Source organism: Notolepis coatsorum (genome assembly GCF_963971535.1).
Source record: "Notolepis coatsorum genome assembly, chromosome: 8".
NCBI lineage: Eukaryota > Metazoa > Chordata > Actinopteri > Aulopiformes > Paralepididae > Notolepis > Notolepis coatsorum.
Window position 1 is genome coordinate 48,344,521 of NC_140172.1, and position 14,968 is coordinate 48,359,488.

Consider the following 14,968-nt stretch of genomic DNA (forward strand, 5'->3'; position numbering starts at 1 on the left):
CGGCAACGCCCAAAAGCATGATCAATACCACAGGTAATGAGCTCAGGCAGAAGATAACACCTACGCTCACGGGAGCTCCACGCAAGCAAACCTTTCAAACACCTTCACATCTGTTCCGCACTCAACAGGTATTTTCAGCCACTTGAAGCTTGTTCTCTGCGCCTACACAGTGTTTTATCTCACAGGGTAACAGCCGGTCGACATCTGTACGATGACAAGTGTTTGAGAAGCCTGAGAGGGGGCGGAGAAGTGATAAAAGTCTTCTTGTCTTGTTCACCTTTCATGCTTCTCTTCTCGTCAGACGTGTGCATAGAAGACAACGTGTCAATACATTACACTAAATAAAGTTGATGTATGAAGGACCCGTGGCCTTGCCTGTCGTTATAGAATCAATACGACGTATTTCCCGGCAACTCCTGAGTCTTTGCTGAACCTATAGGAAAACAAATGGTCTATTAATAGATTGCTCCTAGCTTCGTCTGTGGTTGTGAGGCTGTGTTCCCTGTGAACAAAGCCTTCTAATATACATTTCTCTCTCTGATGAAGCAGGGGATTTAGACTTTTAAGTGGCAGCCCAAACTAGCTTAGCATTGCAATATCCGGTCATTTAGAGTTAGCAATTTGGCTTAAACGGTAAAGGAAACGACTGTTCATTTCTGTTATCGGCTTAATGATGTCATAATGATGTGACCGCGTAAGCAGTAACACACTAAATAGAAATGTTAGAAACAAATACACTAAATAGAAGTATTAGAAACACACTAAATACAAGTGTTAGACACACACTAAATACAAGTGTTAGAAACACACTAAATACAAGTGTTAGACACACACTAAATACAAGTGTTAGAAACACACTAAATACAAGTGTTAGAAACACACTAAATACAAGTGTTAGAAACACACTAAATACAAGTGTTAGACACACACTAAATACAAGTGTTAGACACACACTAAATACAAGTGTTAGAAACACACTAAATACAAGTGTTAGAAACACACTAAATACAAGTGTTAGACACACACAAAATACAAGTGTTAGACACACACTAAATACAAGTGTTAGACACACACTAAATACAAGTGTTAGAAACACACTAAATACAAGTGTTAGACACACACAAAATACAAGTGTTAGACACACACTAAATACAAGTGTTAGAAACACACTAAATACAAGTGTTAGACACACACTAAATACAAGTGTTAGAAACACACAAAATACAAGTGTTAGACACACACTAAATACAAGTGTTAGACACACACTAAATACAAGTGTTAGAAACACACTAAATACAAGTGTTAGACACACACTAAATACAAGTGTTAGAAACACACTAAATACAAGTGTTAGACACACACAAAATACAAGTGTTAGACACACACAAAATACAAGTGTTAGACACACACTAAATACAAGTGTTAGAAACACACTAAATACAAGTGTTAGACACACACAAAATACAAGTGTTAGACACACACTAAATACAAGTGTTAGAAACACACTAAATACAAGTGTTAGAAACACACAAAATACAAGTGTTAGACACACACTAAATGCAAGTGTTATAAACAAACACACTAAATACAAGTATTATAAACAAACACACTATATAGACGTGTTAGAAACAAACACACTATATTGAAATGTTAGAAACACACTAAATAGAAGTGTTAGAAACAAACACAATATATAAAAGTGTCAGAAACAAACACAATATATAAAAGTGTTAGAGGTATTGTGCAAATGCAGTGGGGCAATTGGGGCCATTTGGGGAAAAGAAACAGGTCCACGACACAAAGAAACAGGTCCACGACACAAAGAAACAGGTCCACGACACAAAGAAACAGGTCCACGACACAAAGAAACAGGTCCACGACACAAAGAAACAGGTCCACAACCCATTTCCGGGTCCCGGACCCATAACTTAAGAAACACTGATACAATATCCAGTAAGTGCCGCCTCTCTGTAGCTTCCTCCTCAGCAGGTCTATTGTAACAGTCTGGTGTGACAGCTTTGTCAGCCTGCCAGACCAAGAGAGCATGTGTGCATAATGGCCAGGTGATGACAGAATGGTAATGGGTTGTTCCTTTGGAATGAACTCTGTGTATTGATTGTAATGCTGTTTTCAACAACAGCGGCCATTACACGAAGACAAAAGCAGCAGCATATGTTGTCCTAACTGAAGCAAATTTGGCCATAAGTGCACAGCAGCATTAACACATTACCTAATCCTATACTTCGTTTTTCCCAGTTAGCCATCATCACACTGCTTCTGTTGAGTTGTAGCGCAGCAATGCAATAAATAATGCCTCTCTCCCTCTCCCTTTCTCTCCCTCTGTCTCTCCCTCTCCCTCTCTTTTTCCCTCTCCCTCTCTCTCTCCCTCTCCCTCTCCCTCTCCCTCTCCCTCTCTCTCTCCCTCTCCCTCTCCCTCTCCCTCTCCCTCTCTCTCCCTCTCCCTCTCCCTCTCAACATCCATCATCTACCTAGGCGCTACAGACTCAGCCTCCTCTTCCTCCTCCTCTTCCTCATCGTTTGTGAACGGTGCGACCAGTAAGAACGTGCCGGCGGTGCAGACGGTGGCCCCCATGCCAGAGGACACCATGGAGAACATGAGGTCAGAGAGAAGCTCACACCTCCCCTCCTCTTGCTTTATACCCCTCTGTCACTCACTCACTTTCTACTTGACCCCCACATCCTCATCCCTCGTTCTTCTGGCTAGTCTGTCCCCCCATTTCATTCCCGCCGTATCACTCAGTCTTCCTGCCCTCCTCAACTGTTATCATGTATGGGCAACTGTATTAAAGATGCCTGCTCCCATGTTTGATGTCATTCAATCCGTCCGATCTAGCCCACAATGCAAAGCATTGAACATCCATGTTTGCTGTTTGCTAGGACCCGTGGTAACGTTAGCTACAGTAGAGTAGCGGAGATTGCGCTCGTCACCAACGCCGGAGACGCTGGATTCGCCTGTTCGAATCCAGCTCCCGGCGTTGCTATCAGCTTGGCTGGTCGTTTACACTAATACAATTGGCAGTATTAGAGGGTGGGAAAGCTGAAGGGTGGGTCCTGGGCGTTGTGGACAGCGACCCCTACAGTTCGGTCGGGGCGCCTGCTCAGCAAGGGTAGGACCTAGGGAGAGATACAGTAGTGCGGCCTCCCACACGCTACACTCTCCCCGGTGAGAACCTGCGCGGTCATTCTGGCCTGCCGGCTGGCTGCACATGCGTCGGAGGAAAGCATGTGACAGTCTCCGGTCTCTTGGACCAACAGTAGGGGAAAGTGCGCAACAACCAGGAAGGGTGGGATAGGAGAAAAATCGGAAAAAGGAGGGGGAAAAAGATAATAATAAAAAAATTAAAATAAACATTAGCTACAGTACCATACATTAGTGCTACGTCAGCTACCAGATCTTACAGCTAATGCTAGCTAGACCAAAGATATTAGCTAGCGTTAGCTATATCATTTGGTAGCAGGGATAGCTGTACAGTTTTACCACTAATGCTAGCAAACGCCAAAAAATGGATATTAGACGCTTTGCATTGTGGGGGCAGATTTGGAGGACATCAAACATGGGGGTAGACATCTTGAATACAGTTGCCCATTGTTCACCTCACAGGCATCGCTGGTGGTAGGCACACATAGTATACTCTCAAACACACATAGTATGTGAACACACACACAAGCACATACACACCTCACTGTATACTGTAGCACATATCCATCGTATGTTAATTAGCATGATTTTAATTTAAAAAAATCAATGTTTTCCCTCACCTACCCCACCCTATCCAATCACTGGCACTATAGAAACAAGTTTCTCAAAAGTTTTTGTAAACAATCCTAATAAACGTCAGTGCTCATACATAGCAACATAATAAATAAAGCAGAGCCATGACAACACAACTCACTGTGTCCCATCCCTGCGTGTGTCCATACCACACTTCACTACACTCACTAATAAAGTAAAGTAAACTACTAAAGTATGATAAGATGTGTTGTCGTAAAATAATGTCGGTTAATCTATACTAGAGCATAATTACCTCTATCGCAATATTGCTGTCGACAGTCTCCGACCTCAGACATAGTGTTTTATATCCCTTTATTCAATTAAGGTTAGTGCGACCGTGTGTGAGAGCATGCGTGCGTGTGTGTGTATGTGTGTGTGTGTGTGTTCCTTAATCTGTGTGTGTGGTTTGTATTGCAGTGCCTATTGTGAGATGGAGCAGTGCGCACTGCGCAGCGGTCAGACGCCCCCTGAGCTCAAGTCTTTTAGCTCTCTGGCAGGCTTCCAGACAGCTCCCCGAGATGCAGGACAGTGTTTTAGGCAAGGAGACCCTCATCCCGACCCCCCTGCCCAGCCTCCACGCAACCCCAATGCCCTAAACACTAATTATCCTTCACAAGAATGCTATGCTTGAAAGGATGGATGGTCAGATGTTGAATGGATAGAAATGTGCCTCCGCTAGTGTATCAAGGTCATTTCCTTCCATACACCTAAGATGGCTGCCATAGGATATTGACTATGTTGTCATTTGAAAGGGGCATTGTATTTAAGCATTACATCACACGACGGAGTGTGTTATAGGAATTCGATCACGCCTAGGGGTGGTTGTTAGGCCCGACGCGCAGCGGAGGGTCATTAGACCCCCCTAGGTGTGATCTAATTCCTATAACACACGACTTCAAGTGATGTAATGTCTTTTATACAATGACCCAATTCACCCAACCATATTATTATTATTATATTATGGTTTATTTACATTGATCGTAACATTCCCGGTTATAGTGCAGTTTGTGAAAAAATCTGTGTCGTTATTTTGCCTCTTAGCTGGAACAGAATTCTCAGAACCTTTTGTAGGGTGATTGTGGTTTATTTACATTGAGGTTCTGGGGTCACGTGGAGTGTGTTATATATATAAATAACAACCGGTGTTGTGCCGAATTCGGACTCCCTGCCAGCATCCGACTCCCCCTCGCGTGGACAAGCATTTACTCTATCAGCCTACCCAGCATGTAATACGTTCTTTGTTAGAACTCAACTTGTTATTATTGGCGCATACACTCTATCATATGTCTGTCATAAAACGATAAAGCGGACAGAAATACGGGGACGTTTTTATTATATTTAAAAGGCTTTGACATTGTAAAACGAAATAAGTGGAGTTTCAAAGCTGTAAGCAGAATACAAGTCATAGGAACACCCACACGATATATGCTACTACCTGTATCCAGAGCAGCATTAGGTGCTATGTATGCTTTTCATTCATTTAAGACACATTTATTGCAAGGGTTTTGTATACACATAAACTCAAGAAATAACCTCTGTTCTCCTTGCAATGTGTTTTTAATTCTTTCTTATACAGTAGGAAGGGGGAAGAACACTATATTGTGGGTGTTCCTATGACTTGTATTCTGCTTACAGCTTCGAAACTCTTGAAACAAAGAACGTATTACATGCTGGGTAGGCTGATAAAGTGTATGCACGTCGGATTCTGGCAGGGAGTCCGAATTCGGCACAACACCGGCACCCGAGACTGTCAGCCAGTGGCCACTCCCCTCAGAACCCCCCCGCGATTTATATTTTGTTTTACAATGAGTCATGACAAACCAATTACATAATCCAACATTGTGTAAACAACTAACATATTCCAGGTGACTTTATCTTTTTTGAATGAGTCGTTATGACAAAATCAATACATCCATTCATAAAGATTATTGTCCGCCATCTTGGTTTCATTCACAAAAACAATGAACGGCGGAGTGATTCGGAAAAAAAGTTATTCGGTTGTGGGTGGGTTCTGGGATCACGTGGAGTGTGTTATACGAAATAACAACCGGCAACTTCACCGTTTTAGCCAATCAGAATCAAGAAATGTGCATGCCATTGTGTAATATAGATGGCTTCAGACCCTGAAGCTGAGAAGGTTAGTGTGTATAACTAAAGGTTTGATTACCATAGTGGAAGTGGAAGTAAACAACTAGTTTCTGCATTGTTGTCAAGGAAATGTCATCTAGACCTATTTTTGTAGGACTGTATTATGGTATTTCCAAAGAAATATCACTTATGGTACTACCATCATGGTAGTAACCAAAGAATAATGGAAATACCATTGGTATCTTTTAAATTGCATTAGCCGATAACAGGTTATTTAAGTACAGAAGTGGTACCATGGTGATACATGACTTTTACCATGGCAGTACCATGGTCAATTATTTATACAATGGCCGGTAACATGGTAAAACTAAAAATACCATCAAACTACCATGATACTTTTTCACAAGTATAAAAACCTTGATAGCCGATGGGAAATGAAATGTAGTCCATTTATAATGTTTATGTTGACAATGGAACCATCTCCATTTTATTTAATTTTTTTGTCAATTTTTTTTAGAACCATCTGCATTTTCAACTTGACAACAAAAACAACATTCTAGAATAGACTACATTTGACTTCCTCTCAGCTACTGGTGTTCACAAACACCACTACAGGAAATAAACTTGGGTTCAAGCTGTTTCCGAGCAACACAATTCCACTTAAACCATCTATAGACATTTTCAGAAGAATTCCGTTGCTAGGGAAACAGCTTGTGGGCCGCAGTGTATTTCCTGTCAGCTACTGTATTAACAAACACTACAACAGGAAATTAACTTGGGCCAAAATAGAATCTATAGACGGTTTAAATTTGACACCAAAACAAACAAAAACTAACATTCCAACAGGAAAGCATTTCCACACAATTCCACCGAAACTGTCTGTAAGTAGACACTGTGTGGAATTTGGAATTTTCAGCACAACTGGAATGTTGCCATGGCAACACAAACAGCTATCATACAATGAAACCAACACTGAGTCTCATGACAACATTATCAAACATCCTATGGCAGCCATCATAATTGCACCAGGCAAATGACGATTCAAGAACGTAGATCTGAATGGTTATGGCCATTCTATCAATTTCAATTTCTATGCATCTTTCTCTATCCTTTGGTTTGGACCAACAGCTCATGTTTATCTTAACCCTTTCACTACCACACTACAGAAGGTTAAGGTTGTAGTGTGGTTGTGAAACCTTCTGTATTGTCGCTTGCAGTGAAAGGGTTAACCATTTGGTAGTGTGGTAGAAAAAGGGTTGAAAGGGGAAGGCCACCACCCATTTGAAGGGTTGATGTTCATGTCGTGTTCTTCCCGTGGCTCAGGACGGTTCAGTCAGTGTTTGTGGACATGCTCTCTAGCTGGACATCAGGAGAATCCTCTCAGAACCATCCAAACTGAGGTGTCAAATCTGGGGCTGCTGCTCCATAGACAATGATCGGTGGCTCTGAATTTATGAGGCCATAAAATGTTTGCGTGAGCTCTTACACCAGAATTAGGTTTTAATTCTGGTTCAGACCGTCTAGCAATGCTAGAATATGAACCTCATTTGGGTGTAAGAGCTCACACAACCATAAAGTCAGAGTCCCATTCACTGTCTATGGAGTAGCCCCAGATTGTTTACATCCCAGTCGTGACATCACCAGATTGGAGGGTTCGCACTTTGATTCCTAGCTTCTAGAGAGATAATCTCTAAATATATTTTTACTGTAATTTGACAGTAAGTATTTGTCAACCGTTGCTGACAGACATTTACAGTTTTTTTTACAGTCTTCTTTTTTACAGTGTGGTCATCAAATGCCTTCCCAAACTCAAGATACCACATGCTCATAATGATGCACTTCACTCCACTGCAAGCTCGGCTCTGTAGAACGCTACTTCTTAGAGTGCTCTTTTGTTTATAGTACTTCCTGCCTTACTCTCTGCATGTTCTCGCCAGAACATAGGATACGTATATATTTCACCCATCACACATACTGTTACACACGGCCGGCCAATAGTTGTTGAGCTATTTGACTTGAGGGTCATTGTGGACAGACCCTAACCTGAGAGGTGTCCTCCCATCACCTGTGACAACACACACACACACACACACACACACACACACACACACACACGCACGCACGCACGCACGCACGCACGCACGCACACACACGCACGCACGCACGCACGCACGCACGCACGCACGCACGCACACACACACACACACACACACACACGCACACACACACACACACACACACACACACACACACACACACACACACACACACACACACACACACACACACACACACACACACACACACACACACAGAGTCACACACATGCTTCTCAAATAACTTTGCATGTACATTTTGTAGCATTCTTGGCACCATGCTAGCCGGGGCAACCCAAAAGCAACGTGACGGCAGGTTCGGGAGGTTTAGGATTCGGTGCAGCACCCATCCTGCCCTACTCCCAACAAAACAGCTGATTAACCGCCAACGATGAACTCCGAAGTGCATAATGCCATTAACCTTTCACTCCTTGTGCTGACCTCAGCCTGGCCATAGCACCACAGTGCCATAGTGTTGTCACAGTCACACTCATGCTGTGTGCTTTCTTCACCAGCTGCCTTTCCTTTTGATTGCTCTACTGACTTTAATGACTTTTCTTTTTACCCTCTCATCTCTCTCTCTCTCTTTTCACCTCCTCTCTATCCATCCCTCTATATTATCGGTCCTTCTTTTTCGTGCCCTTCCACGCTTCCTGTCGCCTCCCCCCCCCATCTCTCTATCTATCTCTCTCTCTCTCTCTCTCTCTCTCCAACTTTCCCTCTATCCCTCTCCTCCGTCTCCCTTACTCTCTTCCCCCGACCCCCCTTATCTTCCCCCTCCCCCTCCCCTACAGCATCACCACCAAGCTGGAGCGCGCTCTAGAGAAGGTCGCCCCCCTGCTGAGGGAGATCTTCGTGGACTTCGCACCCTTCCTCTCCAGGACTCTGCTGGGTAGCCATGGGCAGGAACTGCTCATAGAAGGTACAGGTGCTGTACAGGGGCTCCTTTACCTCTACCTGGCGTCCTCTCTGTGAAGTCTACACCCCATTCACACTGTCCCTCACCAAGCTGTCTGCGCACGCGCGCATGTGTGTGTGTGTGCGTGAGTGTGAGTGAGCGAGTGAGTGAGCGAGTAAGCGAGTGTGTGAGTGAATGAGCGATTGAGTGCAGTGTGTGTTTGTGTGTCTCTCTCTGTCCGCTGGCTGCTACACTCATTCGTCAAGTCAGGTATGACTCATCAATGTTTTGCACCATGATCAGACTAGCTAGCTAGCCAAACAATGTTTACATCAGATTATTTGCAGTATTGAAAGTATTCATGCTAGTGCTCTAGTTATTAGCACCAGTATTGGGAGTATTCATGCTAGTGCTCTACTGTAGTTATTACTACCAGTATTGGAAGTATTCATGCTAGTGCTCTAGTTATTACTACCAGTATTGGAAGTATTCATGCTAGTGCTCTAGTTATTACTACCAGTATTGGAAGTATTCATGCTAGTGCTCTAGTTATTACTACCAGTATTGGAAGTATTCATGCTAGTGCTCTAGTTATTACTGCCAGTATTGGAAGTGTTTATACTATTGTTTCTCCTGCTAACAGTAGACTGTGGTAAATGTGACTCTTTCCTTGTCGTAACCACCTGCTTCCTTGTGTCCCGTCTGTCTGAACCACTGTCTCTGTGTTGGTCTGGACATCTCTCCCTCTCTTATCTCCTCCCTCCCTCTTTCTCCCCTCTTCTAATCTCTTGTCTCTACAGTTTGTTCTTGTCTTTTCTGTACTGTAGCATGCGTCTTTATGAACTGAACTATAGTCACTGTGTGCAACAACAGTGACTGCCGACAGTGAAGTATCTGCTTAGACGATGATACTGTATTATTTGCGAGACTGGGAAAGGTGTGCGCTTGTGTGTGTGTGTGTGTGTGTGTGTGCATCTGTGAGACTGAGAGCAGAGAGAGAGTGTAACAGACAGAGAGAGAGAGAGAGACATCTGACTGTGCTGTATGTGTCTGTACTGCAGGTCTGGTGTGTATGAAGTCTAGTACGTCTGTGGTGGAGCTGGTAATGCTGCTCTGTTCTCAGGTTGGTAACTTTTTCTATCTATCTATGCCTGTCTTTCTCTCTCTGTCTCTCTCTCTGTCTGTCTCTCTCTATGCCTGTCTCTCTCTCTATGTCTCTCTCTGTCTGTCTCTCTATGCCTGTCTCTCTCTCTATGTCTCTCCCTGTCTGTCTCTATCTCTCTCTATGCCTGTCTATCTCTCTTTGTCTCTCTCTGTCTGTCTCTCTCTCTTTCTCTCTCTCTATGTCTCTATCTCTGTCTCTATATGTCTCTCTCTCTATGTCTCTATCTCTGTCTCTATATGTCTCTCTCTCTGCCTGTCTCTCTCTCTCTCTCTCTCTCTCTCTCTCTCTCTCTCTCTCTCTCTCTCTCTCTCTCTCTCACACACTCATTCTCACTTTCTCTTTCTCTCTGACTCACTATATATATATATATACACACACACAGTATACACTTTATCTAGTGTACTCTCACATATTGTGACCTTTATAAGCTCTCCTTTTCCATGTCTTAACATTACAACATCATTCTCAAAATTCCATAATATTTGGGCAACATGTCTAGCAATTTTGCCAACAATTATGACCCAGACCAATCTTTATGGTTGTTGTTCTTCAGATGATATATCAGAACTGATCAGACACGCCCACTATCAGAACTGATCAGACACACCCACTATCAGAACTGATCAGACGCACCGCACCCACTATCAGAACTGATCAGACACGCCCACTATCAGAACTGATCAGACACGCCCACTATCAGAACTGATCAGACACGCCCACTATCAGAACTAATCAGACACACCCACTATCAGAACTGATCAGACACACCCACTATCAGAACTGATCAGACACACCCACTATCAGAACTGATCAGACACGCCCACTATCAGAACTGATCAGACACGCCCACTATCAGAACTAATCAGACGCACCCACTATCAGAACTGATCAGACACGTCCACTATCAGATCTGATCAGACACACCCACTATCAGAACTGATCAGACACACCCACTATCAGATCTGATCAGACACACCCACTATCAGAACTGATCAGACGCGTCCACTATCAGAACTGATCAGACGCACAGTCTGATGTGTATTGCAGCTGCCGCTACCCACAGCATCATAACAAACAACAAACAACCTTCAAAAACTCGGCGTCATCAATCTCAATAACAATGATTCTGCTGGCTTGAAACGGGCTGCTCAGCAGTTCAGAAACCACATCACATCAGTAAGCAATATACTTAATTATGTGAAAGGATTAGACCATGAGCTGTTGACAGCATAGAGTAAAACAACTCTACCATCCGTTGCTCTCACACTGGAAGCTCCAGAGACAATAGATTTATTAACACTGAGAGTGGCGTTTTGAGTGCACTGCTTTTCAGTGCTTGTCAGTAGTATGCTGTCTATGTACTGTAGTCACAGTTCTCTTCTGTGTTAATAAATTAATTATACCGGGAGTATGCGGACTCCACTTCCCTGTCTTGTGCTCATTCTCGTTCCAGTAACTGTTAACTCTCCTCTGCTGCTTATAAGATAAGATAAGATATTCCTTTATTGATCCCCTTGGGGGAAATTCAAGCATCATAGCAGCCTGGGGGAGGGGAGGTACAGGTAGTAAAAAAGCAGTGTAAACAATATAACAAATTAATATAATTAATAATAATGTGCATTATGGGCAACAAGGTGCGAGATGAGGGTACGTATGCCCTCTCAGTTATATTTGCCCTACAATAAATAGTTACAATATATAATCTAATAATCCAATCATCTAAATCAAATCGAATATATAATCTGAAAAAAAATACGAAATGCTAAATATATGCAATATATAATCTAATAATCCAATAATCTAATCTAAATCTAATCTAATATATAATCTAAATGCTAAATATATGATCTGATGAAGTATACATTATACAGTATACAGTACTAAAGATGTCTTTATGATTTGATGTAAAGCCCACGACTACAAATCAGGGGCGTCATTTTGGTATGGCAAGGTATGGCACTCGCCATACCTTGGCACATTTAAATTTTTTTTCTTTTTTTTTTTTTAATAATTACAATTTTTTTTATGTTGATTTATAATTCGAATGTCAACATTATGAACGAAGCTTCTTCGAACTATTCGGTACAGCCCTAGCATGTTTTGATATAGTCAATTATCTCACTTTTACTAGGTGACTTTTACTACTAACTCAAATATGCCACAAAAAAAAGGAAAATGGACATACAGACGTTTTTTAATCAAAGGGCAGCAGAGACAAGTGATACAGGGACACAGGTAAGGTCTTACAATGGCTTAGTGATTATAACAGTGCAGTTCAGCATTCAGTAACCCATACTTTTTGTGAACGTGTTTTTGATACTACATTCTGTTGAACACACACCTCAAAACCGTACCTAAGGAAAATTGGCTTAATTGCAAGAAAAATAATAGACAGTTATGATATTACATTCTGCATAAATTGTATGCAAAATATTGTGGTTCCCCGCTTTAGTCTGTTGACACATTTCTATACTAAAAATGCTTGTGTAGTCATGTGTCATACCTAAATGTCATATAAGTGAATTGTATAGAAACAACTCACCAAAAGTGACTATTGCGCAACTGATTTGACAACAAAAATCCACCCTTCACCCCCCCCCCCCTCCCTAATTGCCATACCTTGGCTTTTACTCTGAAATGACACCACTGCTACAAATCCCTTACTCACTGCGTACACTGGTAGAGGAAGTGGCTTCAAATCCATGGTGACCAACTTCCACTACTGTAGGTGTGCTGTGGCTTTCCAGCTGTATTGTTCAGGTTCCCTGCTAGTATGGTGGTGTCTAGGTTCTTTCACTGTATAAACTGCATCTTCCAATGGCACTGTGAGCAATACAAAGTACACATATAACATAATGTGCCAGTTGGGTCTCTCGCTTTGAGTGGCAAGTCTAAAGTGCACTCACAGAGGTGTCTAGTTACAGACCCACCCTATGAGGCAGCCATCTTGGCTCTACAGTTAGCACATTCAATAATAGAATACTGAATTAATTATAATAGTTGGTTTAATGCTAACATTATATACTTCATTACACCATGGTCAATTTTTCAAATCATTTGCAGCCAAAACCATAGTCCTTTGTAGGATGAGGTCTCTTTATAAAAAAAAAATTACAAAACACAAGGGGTTTAATTTTATCAGAAAATGTCCTAATTGCTAGTGATGTTACATTTCCTCTCTGCAAAGAGGAGCAGACTTGTACTACTCGAAGTAGTATTCTACAGAATGAAAACAGAATAGAACTTACCACTACAGAGCTTTCTCCACGGCCATAGAATAGATGAAAGAAACTCCATTATGTGTTCCTCCCTGTATCTCCTTCCCAGCTCTTCTCTTTTTAATCTCTTCCTTCCATTTGGGTGTTGTTTTTTTCCGTCTGACACCGGGTCCTCGTGTGCTCTCGTCCTTTTGTCTCAACCCCAGCTCTATAGTTCTCATCCCTTCCATACAGCACATAGCAAGTGAGAAAATTAAGAACAACTGTATTTCAGCAAATGTACTTAATTCTCTCTCTCTCTCTCTCTCTCTCTCTCTCTCTCTCTCTCTCTCTCTCTCTCTCTCTCTCTCTCTCTCTCGCTCTCTCTCTCTCTCTCTCTCTCCTTTCTTCCTTTCCTTCCTTCACCTCCACTCTGGCCATCATTCTTCTTCAACTTTCCCATTTTCCTTTAAGTTCTTTCAGGTCCTTCACTTCTCTCTTCCGTTGGCCTCCTACATGCATGTTTAACACAATATCTCATGTGCTATTTCATCACTACCCCTCTCTCTCTCTCTCTCTCTCTCTCTCTCTCCCCCCACATTGTCCTTCCTCCTCTCTAACCCCCTTCCCTTCACTTTCATTCCTCTCTCCTCCTCGCTGCTCGTCAGCGTGTATAGTATTACCCCATGCCTCCGGCCTTGCCTACCATTAGAGGCCCGGGGGAACGAACCTTAGCCCAGATATTGATCCTGGGGATGGGGAAGGTAACTGGAGACGCTCCCCTGTGTCCTCTGCAACCATCAAGGGCCGTGGAGCTAATGGAGCTCTCAGAGTCTAGAGGGCTTTCAACTCCACCTCTGTCTGGAAGTCCACGCGTGCAATTCCATTGACACTTAGAAAGCTGTACTATTTCCTAATTTTGTTTGTCTCTTTTCCAAGATAAACAACAGCTATTGCCAATGAACCATGGGCACATTGGCTCATGTGTTATAGGCTATCATGAATCAAGACAGTTACAAGACTGTTGTTGATATTATTACAAAATGTAGCTTAATAGTTATGAAAAATGTTCTTTCTCGATTCGGGCATGCTGAACAGTTTGTGGCCATCCAGAGATTGTATACCTGGTCCTACGCCATAACCTCACAGTGCTACACTATTGATATTGATGTAACGTTTACCCCTCAGGAGTGGCAGAACTCCATTCAGAAGAATGCAGGGTTGGCCTTCATCGAGCTGATCAACGAGGGAAGGTAATCGACACAACTATCCCACGTCATCTGTTCAGTCACATACTGTGTAGTTACCTGTCATCACAACTGAGTAGCTAATGTGTACATGCTGTCATAATGAGAGACTGGCTACACCACTGCAATGCCAATGAGACTGGATGGAAGCAGGTCAGAATAGCTATAGCATCACATCACCAATCACTCATTCATCTGTCTTATGTAGTCGCAGCAGAGAACCACAGAAGGGGTCCTTGTCGGGGTGGACGCTCACCTCTCTCTTTGTCCCTCGTCTTCCCCAGACTGCTGTGCCACGCGATGAAGGACCACATAGTCCGCGTCGCCAACGAGGCAGAGTTCATCCTCAACAGACAGCGGGCGGAGGACGTACACAAACACGCTGAGTTTGAGGTAGAGACGCACGCCACTGTGACATTAAGTGACTTGTCTCTCTAGTTGTTGTTATTATTATGTTAAAACTATTATAGTATAAAACACAGAC

At 42.7% G+C, this 14,968-nt stretch overlaps 1 pseudogene across 1 annotated transcript in view; it reads left to right on the forward strand.

The window, feature by feature from the left end:
- LOC311233444 (neurobeachin-like) overlaps window positions 1-14,968 on the forward strand; it is a 129,061-nt pseudogene that overhangs the window by 77,973 nt on the left and 36,120 nt on the right. Inside the window, exons 22-28 of the transcript in view lie at window positions 1-33; window positions 2,494-2,620; window positions 4,211-4,330; window positions 8,772-8,899; window positions 9,937-9,998; window positions 14,426-14,490; window positions 14,769-14,877. The exon at window positions 1-33 is cut by the window's left edge and continues 119 nt beyond it. The product of the transcript in view is annotated as a neurobeachin-like (transcript). The remainder of the gene's footprint in view (window positions 34-2,493; window positions 2,621-4,210; window positions 4,331-8,771; window positions 8,900-9,936; window positions 9,999-14,425; window positions 14,491-14,768; window positions 14,878-14,968) is intronic.